Source organism: Physcomitrium patens, chromosome 7, assembly GCF_059467195.1.
Source record: "Physcomitrium patens ecotype Gransden chromosome 7, ASM5946719v1, whole genome shotgun sequence".
NCBI classification, from domain to species: domain Eukaryota; kingdom Viridiplantae; phylum Streptophyta; class Bryopsida; order Funariales; family Funariaceae; genus Physcomitrium; species Physcomitrium patens.
In genome coordinates, this window is record NC_143416.1 from 1,520,411 (window position 1) to 1,546,015 (window position 25,605).

The following is a 25,605-nucleotide window of genomic DNA, read 5'->3' on the forward strand; positions in this document are numbered from 1 at the left end:
TTGATAAGAATGAAGAATGCTTCACTCTTGCTTCTATATATACTATTTAATTAAAGAGCTATGTGGTGATGTTTTATAAATCATTTGACATGTGTTTAACTTACAAAGCAAGTTTCTAACATGTGTGCTACATGACCAATTGGTACCAGAAGTGGTCAATATGTATAACATGTGACTAACTTGTTGGCCAAGTTTTTAATCTATCAATCACCTATAAATATTTGTAAAATTATATTTGAGACTATGAAGCTCTTAACTTGTTGGCCAAGTTCTTAACCTATCAATCACCTACAAATATTTGTAAAATTATATTTGAGTCTATGAAGCTCTTAAGGAACTTTTCCATAAGATATATCAAATTTATCTATTTTTATTTACTTCTACCTAACTCATTTTATCTTTGCAATTACTAGTATTGATATATATATATATATATATATATATATATATATATATCTTATAACAAGCTTTTAATATAAATTTTTATTTTAGTTTTATATGAAAGTTATTTTTTTAATTCATGTCTATATAATTTTTTTTTTATTTTTTTATCTTTTTATTTTTAATATTTCTAAAATTTTATCCAAAGTTTTATTAAAATATTCAAACTAGTATAAATTAAGAATGTGAATTTGAATCAAAACATGTAAAATAAATGACTAAAATTTTTTGTTGATTTTTGAGTTTGTAGAATCATATCAATTGTTATCTATTTATTTTTCTAATATAAAAATTATAAATACAAATATAGTACTGTTTATATAACAACATGTTGAGTAGATTTTTGATTTTCTTAAAGCTTATTCTAAATCTACATAAGATTATCGTGTGCATTTAAATCCTTTTTTTTATTTTTTTATAATTTATGTCAAATATTTATAAGATATTTCTGGTTAAATTATATTATTATTTTTTATATAGACTAAAATTTCATCCCATTAATTTAATTAGAATAAAAATTAAATATAATTATGCATATAAATTTTTAATATATTAGATTAATGACTTAACATTTTTCTTTTACAGTGTGGTGATAGAATACTGCTATAGTTATTATATTCAAAGAATTGATAATATTATACTTAGATCATTATATGTATATATATATATATATATTAAAAATCTGAAACTATAAGCAACTAGGTTGTTATAGAATTTAGGAAATTTAACAATCACATGATACTAATCTATCAAAAAAGATTAGAGTATAAAATTGATTTTTTAAAATAAAAATTGAATACAACTATCTTTGTAAATTATTAAAATTTTTAATTATGATTCTTAAAACTCATTTAATAACTAAATTTTATACAAAATATTATCTTAATTTTTTAAATTTTTCTATTAAAATTTTTTATATATTATAATAATAATCTATAGGTATTTAAAAATTATAAGTGTAATTCAAAAAAAATATTTATTTGTAATATCATTTGTAAGAATGAAATATAGTAATTTCTTCATAAAAGATACATTAATTCTTTTTTCTTTTTTTATATTTTTTTATTTTTTATTTTTGTTTTTTTGATTCTTTTATTTATTTATTTATTTTTATTTAATGTTATATAACTATACTAAAATATTATAAAACATGATACAAAAAATAGAGATTTAAAGTTCATAATATTTATGTCAATTTATTTTATTGTAAGTACGTTAATAATTTAAAGATTGACATAATAATTTTTGTATACATTATTTTATAATGGTTTATTTAATATGATTTTAATGTTCATCAAAATTTTATTTACTTATCTTTAATTACATTTCTACATTTATAACTTTGGTGATTAGAACTATTAAGCTTATGCTTTAAATATGAAAAAAATTAAAAATTAAAAAAAATTAAAAACTTTGAAAGAGCAATAGATTTTTATAATATATCTATATAATTATTTATGATACACTCTTGTATTATTATTATTTTCTATTTACTTAAGAAACAAATTTTAAAATCTAAGTCTTACACAATTGTAAATTTAATAAATACCAATTAAAATATTTAATACTATTGCAAGATCATAATATGTCATTAAATAAATTAAGATTTTTTTATCTACTATATGTCAATATACATATATTTATATGTACTATGTATACTCTTTTTTTTTACTCTTTTTCTTGCTATATATATATATATACATGCATATTTTTCTTAAAATAAAACATTTAATATTATAAAAATATACATATTTTTTAGTTTTTCTTTTTTCTTTCTACTTTTAATAAGTGGATTTAAATTTAGAATGATATATATATATATATATATATATATATATATATATATATATATATATATTTGTGTACATTATTCTTTAATTTCTTTAAAAGTATGTATGTTATATTAAAAATGATTACTTTATACATAACTTTTTGGTCCATGATTTTTGAAATACCAATTTATTTTTCATACTATTTGTAGAATTGTAATTTTTAAATAATATTTTGTTATAATTTAATTTTTTATATTATTTATGCAATATCACAAATCTATGAAAAATATAAATATACAACTATATATATATATATACAACTATATATATATATATATACAACTATATATATATATATATATATATATATATACAACTATATATATATATATATACAACTATATATATATATATATATATATATATATACAACTATATATATATATATATATATATACAACTATATATATATATATATATATATATATATATATCTATATATATATATATATATATATATATATATATATTTACTATAGTGCATAATATAATAGATCTATTTTTTAGAAGATAAAGCATGAATAATAGAATGCATGTTTGGATTTTTTTAATATTTACTGTACAACATTCACAAAAATGAATATGAATGATGTGGTTTGTTCACAAAATTCTTTATTCTGTGATTACATGCATAGATACTTGTAAAAACATACAACACATAAAACATGTGTATATAGAGATTTAAAAGTTAGTATAAGTTACAATGGATAAGGATAGTGGGATAGAAGAGTATATGTCTTTTTCCAAAGTTTTCCTTGAACCACATTATAGAGAAAAATATTGTTGCACAATGGTACAAGATTGGAAATATTTGTGACAATATGGTTGGATTTTGAAAGTATCACAAAGATCATACCTTTTTGGGAGATTAAAGCCAAAATTATACTTAAGAAAGAAGCACATATCTTATTACATCTAAATCATCCAAATATTATTAAGGTGTTTTATTGTGCTCGTAAAGTTGATTCAAATGAAAGTGGAGAAATTACAATTGGTATGAAAAAAAGAGAGAAGAGCTTGGTTAATATGTTATGTAACAATCAATCTTTGGAGATGTCTTTTTTACACAAAATAAATGTGATGATTCAAATTGCTAATGCAATGTTCTACCTTCATGACATGAAGGTGGCTCATTATAATTTAAAGCCTCAAAATGTTATAATTGTAGATTTTGAGATGGAAAAAATAAAAAACATAGTTATATACATGTGAAATTGATAGACTTTGGAATATTTAAAGCTGAAATAAATGGTGATGAAAGAACAAAAAAAGAAGGAAAAATACATTGTATGGCTCTTGAAGTAAGATATCCTATAAAAAAATTCAATCCATATAAAGCGGATGTTTTTTGTTTTGGAATTTTATGTTGTGATATTTTGATAGGTATTGAAGATATATGCTACATTGAAGACACTTCTATTCATATAAAGAAGAAATTAGAAAGCATACATAAAATCAATCATAGACTTTAATTATTGATTAAAGTATATTTAGATACAAAATATCCTTCAAAAAGACATTCTTTTTTAGAAATTGTAAAGAACTTAATATGAGTGAAGAAATATTTTTTTGAAGATCAACTTACAAAGAATGAAGAGGTAGTATCCAATTTTAATATGTCACTTGGAAAGAAATCTTTCAACAATCTAAAGCAAAAATTATAAGATTGGATCTTAAATCTATGTAAGTCGTTGGCTAAATATACACACAAAAGTAACAATGATATGAGTAATAAATTTAAAAATTTAGCTAATGATACATCAAATATTTATAATTCAAATATAAGTATTAATAACTTTTGTAAAGATTTAGAAATAAGCCATTTTATTATTAATTATATAATTAGTTTCTTTAATTTTAAATTTTTATCAATATATATTATATATTTTTTGGATTAAAAATAATACAAGTATTTAAAAATAAATTTTCTTATAATACAAGAATTTATTATTTATAATATTATATTTATGTACAAATTAGAAAGTATTTGCAAGTAGAGTACAAAGATGCAAGTCTTGAATCAAAAGTTTTGAAATTAGTGAAGTTACTTTTTAAAAACTATATGGTAGGTGTATTTGGTATGGCTAGCATAAGCAAGTCTATATTAGTGAAGGCTTTTAAAACACATATTGATGAAAAAGTATCCAATAAATTAATATTTTCATCAAATGAAAATAATAATATGATGAAAATAACTTTTGAAAACACAACTTATCTACATGGTAGAATCTCATGGAATCTATAAAGTAAATATTTGATAGAATTAATAAAAACTTTTTAAGTTTTAGACAAAGAAAGCAAAGCCATGACTCTTGAAGAAGAAAAGTAATTATTTATTGAAAAAAAAAAAAAAAAAAGACTTCTTATAATTTTTGATGATTTTTTGAATCAAAAAGATATGAAAAAAGTAGTGGATATTACAATGTTAGATATAATAAGAAGTAAATTTATAGTAATTATTTGTGAATGAAATATACTAAAAAATTCTACAAGTGAATGAAGCAAAATAGAATTGAGCCTACTTGATGAAAGTATCACAGACATACTTATGTAAGCTAGTAATTATATATACAAAGTAGGTAAAAATAAGTTAATTCTATAGTATTTAATATGGAAGCTTCCTAGAAGCTTTATAGATGTTGCTTTGACTTCATAGGTGTCTTTAATTGACTTTTTGGATTAGAAACATGGTCAACAAGTTGGCCATGTGCCACACATGTTGTTAGCTTGAAGATCAAGCTAACTATGTGGCCCACACGTAGAAAAACTTGCCTTGTAAGTCAAGACATGTGTCCTACAAAGTCAACACATATTGGAGGTCCTATAGAATGTCACCACATAGCCCCTAGTTAGATAGTATATATAGAGACAAGAATGAAGCCTTCTTCACTCTTGTCAACTCGTTTCTTGCTTCTAGTCTAGTTTCAAGGGTTTCTAGTTTTCTTATCTTTTGGCAATAGCCATTCCAGTTTCTCTTTCAATATACATACTTGTTTATTTATATTTTGTTACCTTTCTTTGAGTGAAGGTTTACTTGTCTGAATCGCTTTTTCATCAAGTTCTTGTCCTTGATAGATTGACAAGAGTACATCTATAATATCAGAGCTTTGTCTAATCTTGATTAAGAGTGGATTACTTCTTTTTCTTGATAAGATATAAGCATATTAGAAGTTGCAGATTACCCTCTTCTGAATTGATATTGTCCTTACTATTTTCTTTGTTTTCAAGTCCTCTCTTTTATTTGTCTTGAGTGATATTAGACATCTTTTCTTTTCTAAGTGTTATCATAGCAGAACTTCTTGAAATGAAGATTACAATGGCACAAATATAAGAGCAATTGAGGGAGTTAATGCTTGCAATGCATCGACTCAATTTACCACTACAAGGAGCAACAAGATTGATAGGAAGTGAAGATATAGAAATGGTTGGAACTGCTTCAACATCTGCACCAAACCATGTCCTTTTTCTTATGGTGGAACGTCTTTCTAGTGTTAGAGAACCAAGAATTACCCTACCCAAGAAGTTTGATGACACTAGATCTAAGTTTCGAGGATTTATCAATCAAGTATAACTTGTGATTGAACTTCAACCCCAAAGCTATCCAACTCCAGGATCGCAAGTTAGATTCATTGGCATGCTTCTTTGAGGTTCAGCACTATCATGGTTTTTATCTTTTCTTGAACGACAAGATTCAATATTAGATAATTTAGAGGCTTTTTTGGTAGAGTTTTGATTCATGTATGGAAAACATGATGCAATTCGTGTTGCAACTAATAAGATTCATATTTTACGATAAGACAATCGATCAGTAATGTTGTACATTTCATAATTTTGACAACTTGTAATTGATATCAAGTGGGATGATGTTGCACTTATTAGCCAATTTCTCTATGGATTACAATATGAGGTAAAAAAATTAATGCTCAACTTATCTGATCTTCAAACATTGAGTCAAGCAATTGACTTTGCTGTGAAGTGCGACAATCGCCTTTTTGAATTTTGATCTGAGAACTGTACAAGTGGACATCCACATTACTATAATTCAATGGCAACACCAACACTTCTTCAACACATACATTCGGAAGTAAAGGATATGGAAATTGATGCAGTACGTTTCAAACCTCTTATTGAGCAAGAAAAGACTCGTCGTCGTCAAGAAGGATTATATTTATATTATAGAGAACCAAAGCATATTGCTCAACATTATCCAAAGAAATGACGCAATCACAAAATGAGGAGTATGGCTGTGAAAGAAGATAATATGTCAAAAAACGAGTTTGTCCAGCTATAATAGGGACCGTGTGGCTGGAACCTTGTACAACATCTAGTAAAGGTCCTATTCTCTCTTTAGATCCCTCTCCTTGTTTTACATTAAATGTTATTTTAGGATCTAAATATTACAAAGCCTTTGCCTTGTTAGATTCAAGAGCCTCGGTGTGTTTCTTAGATGAAGAATTTACTAAAAGACATAGCATAACTTTAGTAAAGAAAACTAAACCTGTTCATGTGGAAATCATAGATGGTCGTCCATTGTCTTCTGGAGATATTACTCACGAAATCCTTCCTATAGAAGTAATAATCAATAGTCATAATAGCTTTATAGTATTTAATATCATTAGATCTCCCTCTAATCCAGTCATTTTAGGTTTATCATAGTTAGAAAAATACAACCCTCAAATAGATTGGATTTCCCAAACTCTTACTTTCTCTAAAAGTATAACTAATAGTGTAATTAATTAAGTAGAGAGTCATAAGTCCAATTCAATTAAATCCATATTTATAGGTGGAAAAGCTTTCTTGCATATTGCTATGAAAGAATCACCATATATTATTTATGCCATACCTATTTCTACTGGTGGAAAGACTTCAAGTGGCATTCCAAGCCAATATCAAGAATTTCAAGATGTATTCAAAAAAAAGAATGCGGATACACTCCCGAAACATCGTCCCTATGATTGCTCAATTGACCTTCAAGAAGGAGCACAACCGCCATTCGGACCAATCTACAATTTATCACAAAATGAGTTGACTGAATTCAAGGAGTATATTAAAGAAAATCTAGCCAAGAATTTCATACGCCATTGTAAATCTTTGATAAGAGCTCCAATTCTATTTGTGAAGAAAAAAGATGGATCATTGCAGATATGTGTTGATTATCGAGGATTCAACAAGATTACCATCAAGAACACGTATACACTACCTTTAATATATGGACTTCTTGATTAGTTGAATCAAGCTAAGTTCTATACAAAAATAGATCTCCAAGGAGCATACAATCTAGTACACATCAAAGAAAGAGATGAATGGAAGACTACATTTCGAACTAGATATGGACATTTTGAATACAACGTCATGCCTTTTAGACTTACAAATGCACCGGCAGCTTTTCAACATCTAATAAATGATGTTTTTCGAGAATTTTTAGACGATTTTGTGGTCTGTTATCTAGACGACATCTTGATTTATTCTAAGAATCCAAAAGAACATGAACTTCGTATTCGTCATGTGTTACAAAAATTAAGAGATGTAAGACTCTATGCCAAGATAAAAAAGTGTGTATTCTACACTACTCAAGTCGATTTTTTAGGTTACATCATTTTAAATGATGGACTTATGATGGATCCAAAGAAAATTCAAACTATTATAGATTAGAAGATTTCAAAAATGGTAAGAGATATCCAATGTTTTTTGAGATTTGCCAACTACTATCGGATCTTCATCAAGGACTTTTCTCGAGTTGCAGCTCCACTTATACGTTTGACTTGTAAAGACAAACTCCAATGGAATCAAGAAGTGGAAGTTGCTTTTGAATCTTTGAAGACAGCGTTTGTTTTGGCACCAATCTTATATCGTGTTGATTTTTCCAAAGCATTCTTTATAGAAACAGATGTATCAGACTTTGCTCTAGGTGTAGTTTTATCACAAATAGGAACAGATGACAAACTTCATCCAGTAGCCTTTTATTCAAGAAAATTCTCAGTAGCAGAAATCAATTATGAGATCCATGACAAAGAACTTCTTGCAATTATGGATTCTTTTCAAGAATGGCATCATTATCTAGAAGGTACTTCTAGTCCAGTCACCGTATATACGGAACACAAGAACCTCGAGTATTTCATGTCAACACATATATTAAATCATTGTCAAGTTCATTGGAGCATGTCTTTATCAAGATTCGAGTTCATCATCACTTATCAGCTAGAAAAACAACAAGGTTTGTCCGATGTCTTGTCTAAACGTTCTTATCTTGCACCAAAAGAAGGAGATGCAGCTTTTGAGCAACAAAGAACAGTTTTCTTGAAGCCAGAGCAATTTCATCTTCGAGCAATAAAATCAACATTGACTGTTGATTTAACTTTTATCAAGCAAGTCCAGTTAAGTATGTCTTCAGACCCTCTTGTTCATGATATTAAGAATAATTCTTCTAAATCTCATGATCCCTCTAAATTTGAATTCAAAAACAACCTATTCTATTTCGAAGGATGCCTATATGTTCCAAAAGGAGAAGCACGTTTACGTATTCTTCAAGCTCGTCATGACTTCCCAACAGCAGGACATTTTGGATATAATAAGACTTTGGAGCTGATATCTAGGGATTTTTGGTGGCCTCAAATGTGGAAGGCAGTCAAAGATTTTGTAGAATCATGTGATGTTTGCTCAAGATCAAAAACTTCTTGTCATCGACCTTTTGGACTTCTTCAGCCATTACCCATTCCAGAACAACCATGATCTTCTGTTTCTATGGACTTCATCATAGATCTTTCAATCTTAGGTTCTTATGACTCTATATTCGTGATAGTAGATCGTTTTATCAAGATGGCATATTTTGTACCATGTACAAAATTTATCATAGGTGAAGAAACAGCTAAGCTCTTTCTTGACAATATCTATCACTATCATGGATTATCCAAGGATATTATATCAGATAGGAGAACTCAATTTGTATCAAGATTTTGGCGGACTCTTTTCAAGATTCTAAAAGTAGATATAAAACTATCTTCGGCATTCCATCCTCAAATCGATGGACAAACAGAGCGTGTTAATCAAGTTTTGGAGCAATATTTAAGATGTACCATTAATTACCAATAAGATGATTAGACAACTCTTTTGCCATTGGTAGAGTTTGCTTATAATAACACGATACATTCTTCTACAAAACAAACACCTTTCTTTGCTAATTATGGTTATCATCCACGACTTGATACTTTTGACTTTTCAAAAGTTGATAATCCTACTGCAAAAGATTTAGCAATTCATTTGTCAGAGCTAAATGTAATGATGAAGGCGCAATTAAAAGAGGCTCAAGAATAACAAAAGGTCAATGCGGATGTCTATCAAAAGGAACAACCACCATTCTTCTTGGGTGATAAGGTATGGCTACTTCGTCACAATATCAAGACCAGTCATCTTTGTGGCAAGTTGGACTATTAAAGACTTGGACCATTTTCTATTTTTACACAAATCAATCCAGTTGCATATCGTTTATATCTATCGGAGTCAATGAAAATCCATCCAGTATTCCACGTGTCTCTTCTTGAACCATACAAGATAGTGGACATACCAAGAAGATGACAAGCTCAACCTCCTCCTATAGAAGTGGACAATAATGAAGAGTTTGAAGTAGAAGAAGTCTTAGATTCAAGGTAACGTCAAAATAAATTAGAATATCTTGTCCATTAGCACGGATATGATATTAGTGAATGCACATGGGAGCCAATAAAAAATCTTACAAATACACCAAAGGCGGTAGAGGCTTTTCATCAACGACATCCATCAAAATCAAGATGAAAACCTTCTTTATAAAAGAAACAACATCTAGGCAAGATAACATGCTACTTTCAATCCTTGTTTGTAGCTTCTTTGTAGCTGTGGTGCTTAGGAGATGGAGAACCAACAACAAGCGGATTCGACTCAAGAGCCTTCATTTGCTGACCTGCCGGATGAGACATTACGATTGTCACAACCTTCAAGATGATGCAATCGAGATGAAGATCTTCAAGAATGACATGTTCTTCCTTGAATAGATGGTGAGATACAATGCATTTGGTATCACGATTTGGAAAGGGATTCGCGATGTTTGGTGATTTTACTAGAGGTAGGAACAACTCCTGATGGTGTTCCAAATATTCTATTCAAAGGAAGTTATGAAGGCCTCAACAATGATCAAATAACTGGGTGGTCTTTCCGGCATGGTATGGAACACTACCGATGGTTGAGAGGCCCTATCAATCATCTTCGAAGAGAACAAAGATCAAAATATGTGGCGAATACAATTCGTCGCATCATAGATTTCTTCAACATATGATGACTACTCCTCATGGAACTCGTCCCTAGAAAGGGGGGTAATGTCATAGACATACTCATGTAAGCTAGTAATTATATATACAAAGTAAGTAAAAATAAGTTAATTCTATAGTATTTAATATGGAAGCTTCTTAGAAGCTTCGTAGATGCTACTTTGACTTCATAGGTATTTTTAATTGACTTTTTGGATTAAAAACGTGGTCAACAAGTTGGCCATGTGCCACACATGTTGTTAGCTTGAAGATCAAGCTAACTATGTGGCCCACACGTAGAAAAACTTGCCTTGTAAGTCAAGGCATGTGTCTTACAAAGTCAACACATATTGGAGGTCCTATAGAATGTTGCCATATAGCCCCTAGTTAGATAGTATATATAGAGACAAGAATGAAGTCTACTTCACTCTTGTCAACTCCTTTCTTGCTTCTAGTCTAGATTCAAAGGTCTCTAGTTTTCTTGTCTTTTGGCAATAGCCATTCCAGTTTTTCTTTCAATATACATACTTGTTTATTTATATTTTGTTACCTTTCTTTGAGTGAAGGTTCACTTGTCTGAATCGCTTTTTCATCGAGTTCTTATCCTTGACACTTCTTGGCTTTGACAAATTTCTAGCGACAACAAAACTCTAGTAATAAGCTGATCAGCTAGTTTTTTTCATCCACAAAAAATATCTAATTTCATCCAAATTGATATTCATGTTCAATACTGTTCATTTAGATTGATATTCATTTGCAACATTGTTCATCTAGCTCTTATACCATGATATGAAAACATGATGAAAACATGATGAAAACATGAAAGCAAGATGGATATCATTTATTGCTAATGAAAAGAGCCAAAAGCAAAGGGAAGGGTACTTCCAATGTTTTAGTTAAATGCTGAATTAGTTACAGCTTTTGATACATATTGGCCTTCTATTACAAATATTCCTTCCAAGTATCATTCTAATTTCTTTTTTGGTAATTAACAAAAAAGACAATCAAAATAATCTATAGCTTTTAAAGACAATGATGTTATAAAAAAATAATTAAATTACTTTTTATTTTTTAAATTTTTATTAATTTCTAATATTACATATATTATTCTTATTAAATTTTTAAATATAAAAATTTATAAAAAAATTCTTATAAATATACTTATATACCATAAAAAATTAATTTAATTAATAATATAAAAAAATAAAATTAAAAAATATATCTATATATTTTTATATATCTGTACATATATAGTCACATATGCTTATTTTTTTATTTTTTTTATTTATAATAAAGTAAATAAAAAGTAAAAAGTAAAATGGTCATTGTTATATACAAAAAATTAAAAAATATTCTCTCATTTAACTCATCCAAGACTAATTTTAGAGTTTTATCATGTTTTTTCTTGGAATTTAGAAATATTTAGTAATTCTCAACTCCACAGTTAGTTTACAAACAAAATTTGCACTTAATTGAAAAATCATTGTAGTTGGTAAAATTTATTTTTCTTTGTTCGTAATTAGGTTTTTTATGTAGATTTCTAACTTTCAATCTTGTCCAATATCTGGAACCAAACATAACTAAGATTAGTTTTTTTATTTTTCTTTTTGTTATTGTAATAACTTTTTCCTAAATATGTTGTATGAAGACTGCCATGCACAATGTGCAACTGTGAAGAATTCATTGAATAACTCCTTGAGAGTAATCTCTATTCCATCACCCCTACCTAGTTCGTCATGTGTGGAATTCCCAGAAACCCTAGAAACTGAGACAGGGAAGTTTGGTCATGCTCAGATTTGGAGAGTATTCTTAATTCATCTGGTATGATGAAATGCCCTCTTAAGAGGTGTAGAGCTCAGTCTGATATATTGATGGCTAATCTACATTGAAGAATAAATCACATGCACCCTCCACCAGCAAGCTCTGCAGTTTAGGCTTTCCATAGCTAACATCTGGAACAAAGTGGGACCTTTTGGCAACATTTGCAACAGCAAGTATGATGTAATACAAGCCATAATCCAAACCACATCTGATCACCTTGCTCCCATGTTTCTTCATATATAATATGGCATAAAAGCGCCCTTGGAAGTAAACAGATTCCATACCCCCAGTCACCATACATAGCAGCAAATAGGGGAGGAATAGAACTGATGATGTAATATTCAGGAGTTGCTTCCTGATACTGTCCGGCACTGCATATTCCCAATACCTGATCAGAGCCTGGTGAAAGAAAGGAAGAGCAACCATTACCACAATCCCTTGGCAGTTGAAAGCTAGCAATCAACAACTTAATTTCAATGCATAGTGATATTATTGAAATGCTTATTCACCCGTACACTTGGAGAACTGCATGAAAAGTTGAATTTTCCCAATGGGAAGCATTTGGGTGTCTTCTAGGATGTGCTCCTCATTGACACCAACTTGTGGACCATCCCACAAAGTGCAAAAATAGTGATGGGGATGCAATATCTATTGTAAATATAAGGAAGACCATGCACATGATGACATTAACTTATTGGTATGGTTGGAGTGGGCAGAAGTTGATGGCTAGGAGAAGGCATGCAAGACAGGCACAAGGGACTTGAGATGAGGTCAATGTGTTTGCTATGCTAGGGTTTCATCATTCCTCGAACAGCAACATTCACATTTTCTTCAGGTTGGATTGTTATGGACTCTGCATCCTTGATGTGAAAGACTTCCCAGCATAGTGGCATCAGTACCTCCAGAAGTAAACCTTCACAGTCCTGTTACCTTCTTCAATCCTATTCTGCAATACATGCCAAGCAAATATTCATTTGCTGCTATCTTTACCCTAAACATTCCTCCTTTACCCAGTTAAAAACACAATGATAACAGTAAAAAAAAAAAAAAAAAAAAAAAAAGAGGTCAGCCAACACACCCTAAATATGATGAGCAGATGATTGGGGATGTTGAGCCTCATTATGAATCAAGCAGGTTTTAGTGAAGAATTTCTCAGACATCATGGAGGACACAACAATTCTGAGAATTTGCAAACCAAGGAGCATCTGCCAAAGTATTATCCCACCAAAATTTATACTAATATATTGACATGCTAAAATCATATTATATGTTATTTATAAAAAAGAAATATAAAAAACACTTTTATCAACTGATATATATTAAACAAATAGAAGCATTTGTTAGAAATTAGGTTTTGACTTTGCCAATGCCATCAATCAATATATATATATATATATATATACATATATATATATATAAGATCTATTAATTGTTTTTTAAATCCATCTTTATCACTTCTTTTTTTGTCTTTTAGAAGAAATTGCATCAACACAATCAATGATAAGAAATATTTTACCTAGTCTAAATATCAAGAAAGAAATTCTAAAAAAATATAGGTCTTTTCAAGTATGATTAGAATCTACAACTAATTGATTAATAGTTAATTGTTCTACCTCTAAGTTGCTGAGAAATAATAGCAAGAGTTTAATCTCATATAGGCTTAAAGAATTTGTTTCTTAAAACCAATCTATAATGCTTAAAGCATTAAAAAAACAAAAAAAAATCAATATCTTTTGGAACTTTGGAAATCTACCTCTTCTTGTCTTTCAATGCACAAAAAAAAAAAAATACAAACAAACAAACAATGATACTAATTTCTTTTGCCTTTGCAAATAACATCTCTAAGACAAAGAAAACTTATCAACAATCACTATGTTCTTCTCTACTATCTCTTCTAAGATCCATACTAATCAATTGATTTCTACAATGCTATAATTTTATTTTTAATTAAATATATATTAATTACCAAAAAAGACTTGTTTATCCTTGCAAACAACAAAGTGCACTTTTCTATTAAAAAATCTAGTAATAAATTTTTTAATATATTTATAAGTTGGAATTTCAAATTATATTTTACCTTTTACTTTAGATACTCAAATACCTTTAATGAGCAATAAGACTTCTAACACAGGCATTGGGCAAGTTTCTACATAATTATCTATTAGATCTAATTTTGATGTTTTTTTTCTTACTAATTCTAATAATCTAAGGAGATGTTTATAAGTCTTTTTTTATTAATTAAAGGGGCAATAAAATTAGTTATAAAAAATATATTAAAATAATTATTTATTATATTTATACATTAGTTGGCATAATTTAACAAAATAGCAAATCTATTAGTGACTAAATTAACTAAAAAATAAGATAAATTAATTATTTATTAATTAATTAGTGTCTTTTTTTTAATAAATTTTGATTTTTATATAATAATTTTTATTAATTTAATTATACATACATATATATATATATATAAAGTATGGTTATATCAAATAATTTAATTTATAATAACATTTTTTTAAAATAGATTTTGAATTATTTTAAAATATGTTTAAAAATTAAAAATCATAAAAAAATGAATAGACAATTTCAAAAATTAAAATAATGATGGTAAATTTGCTAATATATATTCTCTTAATTTTGCGCTACTTCACTACTTTATTCTTTAAAAATATTTTTATTATTAAAATTTATTTAAATTTAGAATTAGATAATATTAGTATTGTATTAATAAATGATAGCCTAACTATTCGATAAGGTAATTTTATAAATGCAACATAGAAAATTAGCCAATTATCTAGAAGTAATGCCTACTCATATTAAGTTGTAAATATTTTAACTCAATCTATTAATAATAAAGACCAAATATCATCTTCAAAATTTAGATTAATTAAAAATATCCACACATCATATTATTTCAAGACATCCTATATATGAGCCTATAGAAATTCTATATATTTTGAGCCTATAGATTGACTATATAATTTTATTCAAGAAGTGAAACACATTAGTTGTCTATTTTTTTTTGGCATTAAGAATAGAAGAAGCGCAACAATTATTATAGTTAAGATTAAAAAACATAAAAAAATAAAATAAAACTAATTAAATAATTTTAAATTATAAAAATTATAAAAATTAAATTCAATTCAAGAATTTCTTGTAATAAAAAAATACTTTAGAAAAAATTATAAGTTATATTTAAAAGAGATTTATTTTTTATTATTGGCCTTAATGGTAGAATTTATCAAAGAAGTATAAAAAATAGTGGCTTATCTTATGGCAAATGTCAATAATTCGAATTTATTTATCTTCCATGAATGAGATATAATAGCATAAAATAATTATGTCATGGACATATATATTCATCTAGATAAGAAGTATTAGGTAGAAGGTAAATGTAGGTAGATTTGATATTATTTTGTAGCATTGCTTCTTATAAGCTTCATAGATGCGTATTTGACTTTATACATGTTTATAGTTGATTGGTAGGTTAGAAACTTGGCGAACAAATTAGCCATGTATTGCACATTCTCATATTACATGTATTCTTAGTTAAGAATGCACTGGGCATCTAATTGTGGAAGATAAGTAAAAATGCAACAACAATTCTACTAAGTCCAATAGAGCCTTAAATAAACTTCAAGTAATCCCTGATAAACCTATTCGAATTTTAACCTATCAAAATAAATTTAAAAGAAGTTACAATAGAAACACAAAGAATTCTAAAAAAATATTAAAAATAAAAATCCTAATATAATTGTAATTTAAATCCTAAATCCTAAATCCAAAACCAAATCTTGGATCAAATCCTAATTGAAATCTTAATTAAATCTTAACCAAATTCTAAGTTAAATCTTAATAAAATCCTAATAAAATCCTGAATTCTAGAAAAATTCTAAATAATTTTTAAACAAAATCTTAAACTAAATCCTAATCAAATCCTAAATCTTAAATAAATTCTTAACAAATCCTATAGAAAAATCGAACCTCAACAACTAATGATCAAACTATTGATATCAACTCAAAATTTGCACACTTCTTAATGTCTTAGTTAGAAACAAGTACAAGAAAGATGAAATCAATCACATTCACCAATTGAGAAAAATGCAAGATAATCCAATTGGGTATTGAATGGCCTCCTATTCCAACTTAAATGCTAAATTTTCAATGCCAATATCTCCTTTTTGAATCATTGAATTGCTTTAAAATTTCATCTTAATATTTGAAATCAATTCTAACATCCATACAAAAAAAAATCACTTTAATCTAATTGATAGATTGCTAAAGATCTTAAAAACACTCACTAACCCTCAAACTCCAATTTTTAAGATCTCAATCTACAAAAACCTTCATTTACTTCAATTTTACTATTTGATTGACCTCAAAATTTGTATATACATTTACAACTAGCACATTAATATATTTCTCAAATTTACTTATATACATACTATAAAATTCGAGAAACCCTCAAATTTATAAACATGTTTTTATTTTTCAAATCCTAATCCTACCAAGAACATCATTAATTTTGAAAATCTCTCAAAATCTCAATATTGATTCAAATAATATGAAACTAATGCCTAAAAATCTCTCCTCAAGTCTGCTCTCAATTCCGTTCCTTGATCTATCCAAGAATCTCAAAGTCATTGTATGGATGCAATTTTATGCCTTAAGATTTGATTTTGATCTAGGTTGACAACTAATCCTCTCTGGGTATTAATTTTTGATAATTCGAGATAAATTTTGATTTATCCTATTGTAAACTCTCTCTTAAACATGCTTATATTAATTTTTATTTTATTTACTTTAATTTGGCTCATTTATGACTTTGCAAAGTAAATAGAAGTTCCTTCTATAAAAAAATAATATTAAGTCTAAATCTTTTATTACCTATCTATCATTTATCCTTATTTTTCTATTACATCTTTTTGCTAGATTTTTTTATAATAACATCTATATTTTTATTTTTCACTATATAATTGTGTTACCACATAACAACATGTAGATAGTTTGTGGTACAAGTTAATGATGTGGAGTGCATATAAGAAACTTACCTTACAAATTAAGATACATATCTTGAAAATTAGATACATATTAAAGGTCCTATAGAATATTGCCATGGTATCTCTTAATTGAATAGAATATATCGAGGTATGAATGAAGCCTTTTTTTATTCTTGTCAATTCCTTTTTAGTCCTTATTCTTATTTCAAGACTTTCTAATCTTCTTATCTTTAGCAATAACCATTTTAATTCAATATATTACCATCTTTCAGTGATTTTTTAATCTTTTTGAATAACATAGGATTGTATTGAAATTTACTTTTTTTGAAATTCATATCTTTGATAGTTTGACAAGAATGCTAATTCATTGTCCTTATTTTGTATTAAAAATGAGTGAATTATCTCACTTCTATTGTTATATTTTGAAGGTTGTAGGCTATCCATATTCAAATTTACTTTTAGTTTTTTAATACTAATTATTTTTTTTAAAGAAAGTAGACTATCTTTCTTTGTAAAAACTTTTATTTGATATTAGAGGTTATAAATTACTTTCTTCTAATTTTTCTTTTAAATTTATTTGATTTATCTAGAGAAGAAAAAATTATAGAAACTATTCTTGGAAAAAATAAAAATAGATTTAAAACTATTTTAGATCTTCACAAACTTATCAATATTCTTATTTTAAATCATAAAAACCATGCAATTAAAATCTTGCATAATATGTAAAAAAAAATCATATTCTCTCCTCAAATCCGTCACCTTGTTTTATAATAGAAGTTTGTTTTGGACCAAAAAATGACAAATTTTTTAACTTGTTAGATTCAAGAGCCTTAACTTATCTTATTAATGAAAATTTTGTTAAAAATAAGAAATATCTTTAATTAAAAAAAATAAATTTGTACATGTAGAAGTCATAGATAGTCATTTATTGTCCTTTGAAAATATTATCCTTGAAATAGTTCCTTTAAATATAGCAACTAAAGATAATAATAGCATAGTAATATTCAATGTTATTAAATCTCTATCCAACCTAATTATTTCTGGATTATCATAGCTAAAGAAGCATAACCTTCAAATAGACTAGACTTCTTATAACCTTGATTATTTTTGTAATTTAGTCTAGGATCCTGCTAATGAAGTAGAAATTTATAAATCTAATACAATTAAAACCTTGTTGGTAGGTGCAAGAACTTTCATACATGCAGTAAAAGAAAGATCAATTTTTGTTATATATTCCATACTTATTTTCAATGAAAAAAAGACTTCAAGTAGCATTCTAAGCCAGTACCAAGATTATCAAGATGTTTTTAAGAAAAAAAATACAAATATTCTTCTAAAGCATTGTTCCTATCATTATTCTATTGATCTTTAAAATAGAATTCAATTACTATTTGGACCAATTTATAGTTTATTGCAAAATGAATTAGTTTCATTTAAAGAATATATTAATGAAAATTTGGCTAAAAACTTCATATGTTATTTTAAATCTCTAATAAGAGCTTTTTATCTTATTTATAAAGAAAAAAGACAAATCTTTGTAAATATTTGTGGACTATTGGGGATTCAACAAGATCACCATCAAGAATAGATATCTTCTATTTTTAATTTCAAGACTTCTTGATCAACTCAATCAAAGAAAGATCTATACAAAAATAGATTTACAAAGAGCATAAAAATTGGTATACATCAAAAGAGGAAATAAATAGAAGATAGCATTTTAAACTAGGTATAGGTATTTTAAATATAATTTCATATTTTTTGGACTCATGAATGCACCAGATGTATTTCAACATCTAATGAATGATGTATTTTATGAATTTTTTGATGATTTTGTAGTCTATTATCTATGCAATATTTTAATCTAATCTAAGAATATAGAAGAGCATAAACTTCATGTTTTTCATTATTGTGTAGTAATATAACTATTATATGAAAGAAGAAATAAAGTGTTTTATTATAAAAAAGCCTAATTAAAAAGATATAGTAAAAAAATATGAATAAATGATAAGAAGGTAGTAAATTTTTTAGTATTAATGTTTTCATTTGTAGAAAAAACATCTATGTACTTTGTAGGAGCATAAATACCTCAAAACAAAGTAAATAAGATAAGTAAATAATATAAAAATATTTAGAAGAAAATTAATAATAGATTTAAGTAAAAATTACTTCAAAAAAATAAAAATTGCTACTTAGAAAGGACTAGTTGTGAAACTAGGTTGAAATCAAACCTTGAGGCACCTACAATAATTTTAGGGTTCTTTTGCCAATTGAAGAGTGAGATTTGAAATCAAATTTCAGAAGAAATTTTTGAGAATTGGTTTTAGGCCATTTGAATTACTATTGAGGTTTTGAGGGATTTTTAAACTTAGTAATGTACTCAGATGGTTCAGATTTGTAAAAATATAAATAAATTTATAAATTTTAGGATTTGATGAATTTTGTAGTACATTTATAAGTGAAAATTTGGTGATTTATTATTGTGCTTGTTATAAATGTGTGTGAAAAATTTGAGGTCAAACAAGAAGATAGATTGAAGAATATAAGATTTTTGTGGATTATAGTCTTGAAAATTGGAATTTAGAAGATTAGTGAGGATTTCTAAGTTATCTGCCAATCTGCTACTTGAATTGTATTATAATTTTGCTCAAAAGTTGTTAGCTTGACTTCCAATAATTGTACAAAGTTTGAGACTAATTAAATGGTAAAATAAGAGATTTGGCTCAAGAATATCACTATTAAGGTTAGAAAAGGAGGCCGATCAATACCCAAGAGGAGTTTAAGAACTATCATCTATTTGATATGTGTAATCTTTTTCAAATTTTATATGCTTATCATTAATTTAGTTGTTGCAAATTTTACAAATTTTGAATCAAAATCAATGATTCAAGCATTAGTTAATAAATTTTCAATCTGCGATAGGATTTGTTAAGAGTGTATTTCAGATTTAAGATTTGATTAAAGATTGATTAGGATTAATTTAGGATCTAAAATTTGATTTAGATTTTTTTAAGATTTAGTTTAGAATTTGATTAGGATTTAGATTTTGTCTAAGATTTTATTATAATTTGATTAGGATTTAGGATTTTATTAAGATTTGATCTAAGATTTAGATTTAAAATTTGATTAAGATTTATTTAGGATTTAATTAAGATTTGATTAAGATTTAAGATTTCATTAGAACTTGATTTAAGATTAGGATTTAGGATTTGATTAGGAATTAAAAAATATTTCATTAGGATTTGGTTTAAAATTTGTTTGGATTGATTCAAGATTTTATTAGGATTTTTTGAAGGTTATATTAGGATTTGATTAAGATTTAATTAAAAAATTTATTTTTGATATTTTTTAAATATTTTTTAAATATTTTTTAAATATTTTTTAAAGTTTTTTTATTACATATATCTTATTAAGATTAATTTATGATTTCTTTATGTTTCTTCTATAAGTTCCTGAGACTTCTTTTGGTTTTAATTAAAGATTTATTAATATTATTATAATTTAATTCGAATTTGTTTAGGATTCTATTAGAATTATTTGAATAATCTTATTGCAAGTTCTATTTTTTCCTTCCACACTCAAGTATTGAGTACATTCTCAAGTAGACTTCATGTAATATAACATCTTGTACTACAAAAACTTAAAGATGCAAGATAATATGCCAAGATATATATATATATATATATATATATATATATATATATATATTTCATACTACTTCAATTGAATTTTTAGGATATATCATTTCAAATTATGCCCTAATTATGGATCCTAAGAAGGTCCATATTACTTCAATTAACTTCTTAGGATATATCATTTCAAATCATGGCCTAACTATGGATCCTAAGAAGGTCCATACTATTACAAATTATAAGATCTCAAAAATAGTAAAAAATGTGCAATATTTTTTTAGAATTTGTCAATTATTACTAAATCTTCATCAAGAACTTTTTTCAAGTTTCAGCTCTTCTTATATATTTGACATGTAAAAACAAACTTAAGTTGAGCAAAGAAATTGAACCATCTTTTAAAGGTTTGGAGACAATATTTATTTTTGTACCAATCTTGTATCACATTAATTTTTTCAAAGCATTCTTTATGGAAATAGATGCATCAAAATTTATTATAGGTACAATGTTGTTACAAATGGAAGGAGATGATAAGCTCCACCCAATAAATTTCTATTCTGAGAAATTTTTAGTAGCCAAGATTAACTACAAGATCCTTAATAAAGAACTTCTTGCAATTGTAGATTCATTTTAAGAATAGTGAAATTATTTAGAAGATGCTTCTTATTTAGTCACCATTATTGTATTATATGTATTCTTACTTAAGAATGCACCGGACACCTAGTAATGGAAGATAAGTAGAAATGCAACAACAAAATCCTACCAAGTCTAATAGAGTCTTAAATAAACCTTAAATAATCCTTAAAAATCTTAATTAAGTTTTAATCAATTTAAAAAAATTCAAAAGAAGTTACAAAAGAAATATAAAGAGGTCATAACTAATTTCAAAGAAAAATCATTTAAAAATCCTTAAAAAATACAAAAATAAAACCTTAAAAAGTATTAGAAATAAAAAAATAAAAATACTAAAAATACTAAAAATAAATTTTTAAAATAAATCCCAAATAAATCCAAAGTAAATTCTAACCAAACTCTAAACCTTAGACCAATCTTAATCAAATTCTAATTAAACTTAATCAAATCCTAATAATATCCTAATAAAATTCTAAAAAAATATTAGCCAAATCCTAAACCAAATCCTAATCAATCCTTAATTAAATCTTAAATCTTAAATAAATTCTTAAAAAATCCTATAATAGATTGAAATCTCAATAACTTATGATTTAATCATTGATTTTAATTAAAAAAAAATATTTTTTTTTTAATAAATAAATTGGCAACAAGTACAAAAAAACTTGAAGATCAAACATATGAATAAAAAAGTAACCCCTAAAATTTGCTCAAATATTGGTTGATTTCTTTTTTTAATCTTAATATTGATATTTCAAAGTCAAAATCTCTTAATTTTACAATTCAATATATAGGTCTCAAACTTTTCATAATTATTAGAAGTCAAATTCACTACTTTTATATAAAATTATATTTTAATTCAATTGAAAAATTGATGGATATTTTAGAGAGCCTCATTAGTCTTTTAAACCCCAATTTTTAAGACCTCAATATGTTTGTACTTCAATGAACTTTGAAAAAAAATTTAAATTATGCTCAAAGTTATAATATAAATTATATACAATAATTATCACATAATTAAAAAAAATACTTGTAGATAATCTAAAAATTTCATGCAATTGTCCAAAGTATAAATTCTTTAAATTTTTCAAAATTCAAAGTCATCCAAAAATAATTCTAAATTTGCAAAGCCTTTATAAAGTTGCTATGCTCTCCAATCATTTGAAATTAATGCATAAAGAAATTTTTTCTTATTTTCTCTCAAAATCCACTCTTTGATCAACCAAAGAATCTTAAAGTCGCCCTAGGTGCATAATTTTGTGCCTCAAGGTCTAATTTTGACTTTGATTTACAACTGATCTTCTTTGAGTATCAATTTTTTATAATTTTAAATAATATTTATTAAAACCTATTTTTAATTTTTTTAAAAATATCCATATATTAATTTTTACTTTGATTTGGCTCATTTATACTCTTGTAAAAAGTAAATAAAAATCTCTTCTACAAAAAAACATCATTAAGTTTAAAATTTTTATTATCTTTTTATTATTTATTCTTATTTTTTTATTATATCTTTCTACTTAGATCTTCTATAATAATGTTCATATTTTTATTTTTCACCATCTAATTGTATATACAGATCATAAAAACTTTGAGTACTTCATATCAATACATGCTTTGAATTGTCGCAAAGCTTGTTGAAGCATGTCTTTATCAAGATTTGTTAGATGATCTATCTAAATATTTTTATTTTATATCCAAAGAAGAGGATGCAACTTTTGATTAACAAAAAATAATTTTCTTAAAGCCAAAGTATTTTCATCTTTGAGTAATAAAATCAACATTAACTATTAATTCAATATTTTTTAAAGAATTTCAATTGAATATGTTGTTTGATTCTTTTATTCATAATACTAAGAATAATTCTTTTAAATTTTATAAAACTTTTTAAGTTTAAATTTAAGAATAATCTATTTTATTTTGAAGAACAATTATATATTTTAGAAGACAAAGTATAATTACGTGTTCTTCAAGCTCATCATGACTTTTCAGCAATTGAACATTTTGAATACAACAAGTCTTTGGAATTAATATCTAAAGATTTTAGTGGTCTCAAATGTAGAAGACAATCAAAGACTTTGTATAATCATGTGACATTTATTCAAGATCAAAAATTCATATAAGCTATTACCTATTCTAGAACAATCATAGTCTTTTATTTCTATAGATTTTATCATTGATCTTCCAATCTCAGTTTGTATGATTCTATATTTGTGATAGTAGATTATTTTACCAAAATGGCAAATTTTATATCATATACAAAATCTATCACTGGTGAAAAAATAGTTAAGTTTTTTCTTCACAATATTTATTATTATCATGGATTGTCCAAGGACATTATATTAGATGGGAGGATTCAATTTGTATCAATATTTTAAAAAATCTTTTTAAAATTATTTTTTTAATTCTAAAAATAGATATAAAATTATTTTTGGCTTTTTATTCTCAAACTAATAGATAGATAAAGCACATAAACTAAGTTTTGAAGTAGTATTTGAGATATATTATCAACTACCAATAAGATGATTGAATGATTCATTTGCCATTGACAAAGCTTTATTTTAATAATATAATATATTCTTTTATTCAAAAAATACTTTTTTTTACTAATTATGGTTATCATCCATGACTTGATATTTTTTACTTCTTAAAAGTTGATAATCTTGAGGCAAAAGATTTACTAAATTGTTTATCTAAGCTACATATAATAATGAAGGAACAATTAAAAGAAACTCAAAAATGACAAAAAACCAATGTGGATGCCTATTGCAAGGAGCAACCTCAATTCCACATTAGTGACAAGATATAATTACTTTGTTGTAATATTAAGACTAGCCACTCTTGTGACAAGTTTGATTACTATAGACTTGGACCATTTTTTATTTGTGAGAAAATCAATCTAGTTGCTTATTAATTATATTTACTAGAGTCTACAAAAATCCATTTTATATTCTACATGCCTCTTTTTGAGTCATATAAGATAGTGAATATTTCAAAAAGAAGTTAAATGCTACCTCCTCTTATAGAAATAAATAATAATCAAGAATTCAAGGTCGAAGGAGTCTTAGATTCAAGAAAATATCAAAATAGGTTGAAATATCTTGTTCATTGGCATGGATATGATATTAGTGAATACACATAGAAACTAGTTAAGAATCTTATAAATGTAACAAAGAAGGTTGATGCTTTTCATTAATGAAATCCATAAACCAAATCAAAGATATTTTTTTATATGCATGATGTATCAATAATATCCAAATTTAAGATAAAAAATAATAAATCTTTTTAATCAAAAAATATATTTTTTATTTTCTATCTTTGTTTGTAATTTATATATATTTATTTTATTAAAGAAATGAAGAACCAACAATTAGTAGATTTATCTTAAGAGCTATCATTTGTTGACTTATCAAATGAGACATTGCAATTGTCACAATCTTCAAGACAATGTAATCAAGATGAAGACCCTCAAGAACAATAAGTTCTTCCTCAAATTAATGGTAAGATATAATATGTTTGATATCATGACCTTAGGAGAGATTCTTGATGTTTGGTGATTTTATTAGAGGTAAAAATGATTCTTAATGGTCTTACAAATTTTATATTTGAAAAAAATTATAAAAGCCTCAAAATCAACAAAATAACATAGTGATCTTTCTACTCTAGAATGGAATATTATTGATAGCTGAGTGGTCCTATCAACTACCTTCAAAGAGAATAAAGATCAAAATATGTGGTAAAAATAATTTGTCGCATCTAGGACTTCTTCAATATATGATGACCGCTCTTCATAGAACTCATTTTTAAAATGGAAGATAATATTATAGATGTAAATATTTATTTAAATAATAAGTATTAGATAGAAGATAAATATAGATAGATTTGATATTATCTTGTAGCAAATCTTCTTAGAAGCTTCATAGACACGTATTAAATTTTATATATGTTTAAAGTTAATTGTTAGGTTAAAAATTTAACC

The 25,605-nt window shown here is 25.9% G+C and overlaps 1 long non-coding RNA gene across 1 annotated transcript; it reads left to right on the forward strand.

Moving 5' to 3' along the window:
- The first annotated feature begins 11,875 nt into the window (after positions 1-11,875).
- LOC149988513 (uncharacterized) lies at positions 11,876-13,431 on the forward strand. Its single transcript, XR_016504045.1, has 2 exons — positions 11,876-12,550; positions 13,087-13,431. It is a non-coding gene; the product is annotated as an uncharacterized LOC149988513 (long non-coding RNA).
- Positions 13,432-25,605: the final 12,174 nt, after the last annotated feature.